We start from the raw sequence: 5,189 nt of genomic DNA on the forward strand, positions 1-5,189 counted from the left end.
ACAAATCTTTGCAGAAATTGTAACATAACCTGGCTGTTGTCTTCACATTCCAATGTTTACTAGCTTTTTCTGTGATATTCTTGGCACGGGTAGTGCTGGAAATGGCTCTTTTCTAGTAGAATCATGTTTTACATCTCAATGCGGAATTGTTTGAATGTATTTATATTGGTTTCCGTCCACTCCAGCAAGCAAAATGCTGGCACAATTCAATGTTTATCAAATCTGTGATGCATTGACTGTCATTCTGCATACTAAAATGGTTGAATAAAACTCTAAATTGTGTGGTTTTGTTTTTGTAAACTGGGACATTTAAAAGTTTACAAAGGACAGCCTTCTTCAGGAGAGAGAAAACACAGGACAACACAATTAGTGGAAGAAAATGGCAGGAAGACAGGAAATTTGGACATCAGGACACTTGATCAAGAGGCAAGATATAGTTGATAAATTGTCACAAACAGTTCTAACATTCTATCATGTGATATAGGGGTATACTTCGCTATACCTTGTCAACCCTTTTGGCTGCCATTGGTGTTGGGAATTGGTTAAAATGTCATAATTGATGATTGCTTCATTACAACTGATCAATCATCGAAAATAATTGTCATTTATGAAATTTTCCTGGTTATTTTTGTTAATGCACAAAAACATAAAGAAAAAACATGTAGTTCTTTGTTTTTTTGTGTGGCAAATTTCACATCTTAAAAGGATGACTAGTATGTTAGGACCATAAATTTCTTGGGGGTCTCTAAATTCAATCATCACTTGGAACGAGCTCATGAAATGTAACTGACAAAACCAACCTTGTGAAAAATATTGTTAATGCAAAAAGTGTTCCAGAATTGTTTGTGTTCGATTATGAGAAAACATGATCGATTGCTTTGTCGTTTAGTCACTGCAACCAATCTTCGATTATTTCAATTAATCGGACCACCACTAGCTGCCATTAGGGCATCATTACAAACAATTCAACTGTTATCCAAGTTTTGTGTCTTAATGTTCTTCCAGATTCTCAGAACCTCTCAAAGAATTGACAAGTCATAAAGCTAACTATGTGTTTATTCACATGTCAGCAGAAACAATAAAGCATGCTCTGATGAACAAATACTCTGAAAATATATATCCTTTGTTCACAAGAGTTGTCAACAAGCAATAACACAGGTCTATATATACTGATGCTTCACAATGAGTATTTTATTAATATACTGTGCATAAATGTCTTCACTCCTGGGAATATTTGAGCAATATAGTGATCCTGGCCAAAGGTATTATTCCCTTTGCTTATGGTGCAGAGCTACGAGGCAATACTGAAGCTGGTCTGTTCGCTCATGAACAGTCTCGCAAAAATGTTTCCAAAATGGCCGACTTGGTTTAAGTGGCCTTGTTATTGAAAGCACTGTGGATGAAACAGATTATCCGACAATGAATCATTATCATCTCATAAATACAGATAAAAAGCATGTCCTTTCAATCATTTCTTACATTTGTTGTTTCATCAACACAATGCATTATCACTGGTATGGTTATATAGTGAAGGCTTACCATGAAATGCATGGAGAAGAATGAAATATATGTAGGCTAGACTTTAGTTAGAACAATTACAGAATGTAGATAAACAACTACAGTGGTCTTCAGCAGCCTTCTCAATCTTTTGACGAAGTAGTTCCTTTGAAAGTTTGACAAAAGAAAGATAGGCACAGTCCCAAATGATCTCATTTGGCCTTGCAGTCTCACCTGCAAGGCGGTTCAGAGTATGAGACTGGTGTGTGAAGCCATGGTGTCCACAGATAATGACATAATGTCACAACAAAGCATCTGTTCCGTTGGACACTTTCGAAAGTAAGTAATGCAGGGCAGACGTATGTACAATAGGGGTGATACTGTGCTTTTAAAAAACTATGTATTCCAAAAATGAGTCTTGATGTAACGAAATCAATGGATTCATGGAACAATCTTATCCCTGAAGGTCTCACATGTTATATGAACTTAAGTACAGGAATACAATTTTCAATAATATTATAATACATGGTGGATGTGAATTTACAATGTAATTGATTATGGCATCTACAAAAAATGCATAAACTCCACTCTTTTTCATATCAAATGTTTTCACTATCTATAGTTCCTTGCACACAACTCTCTGGCAGCTGGTTGCACACAGCTCACTGACAGATGGCTGCACACACCAAACTTGCTGACAGCTGGTGGCCCACACTCTCTGGCAGCTGGTTGCACACAGCTCACTGACAGATGGTTGCATACACACAAAAAACTACTTGCTGGCAGAGGGTTGCACACAACTCAGACAGTTATACACAGCTCTGACAGATGGTTACACACAACTCTGACAGACCGTTATACACAGCTCTGACAGATGGTTGCTCACAACACTGGTAGATGATCATAGTCATAGAGTAATACATTATAAATACTGCATGTAGGTATTATAGGTAACATGTTGACATGATAGAATATATTTGTATATGGTGGGTTAGTTAGTTGGCATTAAATACCATTTTGAGTAATATTTCATGTCTAAAAACATCAGGTAAATATGAAGCAAAGTGACACAGGTTCTAGATGTTCACCAAGGAAGCTCACCATTGCTGACAAAGAATGGATTGTAATACTGGAGTGAAATATAGATTAGAACCCTTGAGCAGATACTGATAAACAAAGGGATGCAACTCTGTCCAGTACATTATAGTGCCTTGGGCTGCCTGCATTCTCATTGTAACATTCAAGATATGATTTAATTAAAAGCCAAAATGTATCTGCAAATTATTTAGCTCATTTCTTGAAACCATATCAGCTTTAACAGCCAAAATGGTGACACTAATTTCACACCACACAAAAAAGATCTTCACCATTTGTCCAAATGATCCATTTTTGAACAATAACAAACAAAAATAACAATATAGGTACTGCATCCATGCATTAAAAAAAATATAAACAGAATCATAAATCACACTGCACTTAATCCAAAATGAATAAATTATTAATTTAAAATCATCAACACTGAAACTGAAAGTTCAACAAAATCTCATACATATGAGCACATACAAACTCCCAACACTGATCTGGCCTTTAGAGACTTAGAGCATCACATATATGTATTCATGCATAACTGAATGAATGATAAAAATATATTGCACACTTCCTAAAGTGAAGCCTGAAGTATACATGGGTCCATTAAATACAGTGTCACTATCCCAATGGTGCATCGTGCTTGATTAAGCGATGTATTACATTTCTTCAATGATAAACCCCCTGCACACCACCATAGTTTTATTTTGGCAGTGGCATCAACTTGTTCATCTCCCCAACTTTGGGTTGAATTCAACTCGCTCATATGAGTTATTGGATTTGAAGAATCTTTGTTGCATTGTGTACACAAAATATGCTCAAAGCGAGGCTATTGTAGCAAATAGACCCAGGGTATTTATCATAATATTCTCTTAAAAAACAGTAGGGGAACCTGAACTTTCAATTTGGATAGGAAGTATAAGGGTTAATAAACTTTTCAAAGACAGACATCTCATGAACGCACCACCATTTTCTTTATCACCATCCCTAAACACAACGCATGTAATGCACGTACACAACGCAGTAGCCCCATACACGTGCATGGGGTGTCATTCTTGATTTTGACGGTTTTCAAGAAGGTCGATAAATCACTGAAGACCATTAATTTTAAACAATCATCTTGCACACACAGTTATTAGTGTTTGTTTCTAGCCGGGTTTTTTTTGGTTTGAAAATGAAAATCGTACACATGCAAATTTCACGTCATACACAAATCATCTTTCAATAGTGATTACTGTACAAACAACTATGGTCAAAACATTCATTATTATCAAATCAACATTGATTGACTCAAACATATCTCCAAATTTTTTCAACCGTAAATTATAAATATAGTTCCCCTACTTTTTTTTAAGAGTATAGAATAGACATACAATACCCTTGGTTATCAATGATGAGGCAGCATAATTACTTGAAATTCTGTTGCACACTATCAAGATTATCTTGTAACAATATATAATGTAGATCAATAATCAATTATTTTACTGTATTTTGAAATAGTGCAACAATCTGTACCAGCATGAACAGGTTTGCATCATGTCAACCTACATGACACAAACAACACATCAAAGGACATATTTAAACATCAAAGTACATCAGAGTAAGATGTTCGAAATACACATACAAAAGAAATGCCTTTCGCTAATAAATGGCTGTATCCCCAGACATGTGGACAACAGTGTTTTTGTTGTTGTTTTTATCCAACAGTGTGTGTAGACTAAGATAAGTCTTATACATGAAATATTTGTCAATACTTGGATCTTTATGCCAGACATATTATATTTCATGGCTTACCAAGATTGTTTCAATATAATTCTATAAAACAAAAAGACATCAGAAATATTTGCTATGTGTGCAAGTTTGGTTAGCATTCAACATATTGTAAGCAACACTGATGGAGGAATAATCAATTGGTCTAATGACAAAAAAGATACTTAATATTTGTTCCACTTTTCAAAATATGCCTCTATATTACATATTGGTTTCTCAAAATAACAATGATATGGTTCATCCTATATAACTAACAGAATTCACAGACAAGTGAAGACTGATAATGTAGAAAATTTCATCTCAGTCACAATCAAAACACGGAACTTACGACAGATGATGCCCATGTGTACTAAACATCTTTAAACACAATAAAATCATTCAAAATTATTAGTCTCCAATAATTCAAGACATATTTGACTGCCTAAACTGATAAGGAAGATCCAGATGATTGTAAGAGAGGACCAGGGACCAGTTGCACAAAGTGATCTTAGCGCTAAGACATCTTAGTCTATGTTAGGGTATGGGAATTATGATGATCTTTGTGCTAACAACACTTTGTGCATGTTGGTCCAGGGCTAACTAACCACACCACTACTATCTGATACTGTTTGCTTGTAATAAGTCATTTATTTGGCTAACCAACACTTTTTTCAGCATTTATGTCTATAAAGCAGAAAATAAGATAGACTGTCTACCTGCTTAACTATTTCCTGAATGGTTGACAACAGAGTAAGTGGGGTTTGTGTTGCATTATTGTGCTGAATGATTGAATATGATTAAATGTCAATCATTTCATATTGTGTCTACACTTTCACTGTTTATAATTAAATAAGTAG

Source organism: Haliotis rubra, unplaced genomic scaffold (genome assembly GCF_003918875.1).
Source record: "Haliotis rubra isolate DU_JTF1 unplaced genomic scaffold, ASM391887v1 Scf32, whole genome shotgun sequence".
Classification (NCBI taxonomy): Eukaryota; Metazoa; Mollusca; class Gastropoda; order Lepetellida; family Haliotidae; genus Haliotis; species Haliotis rubra.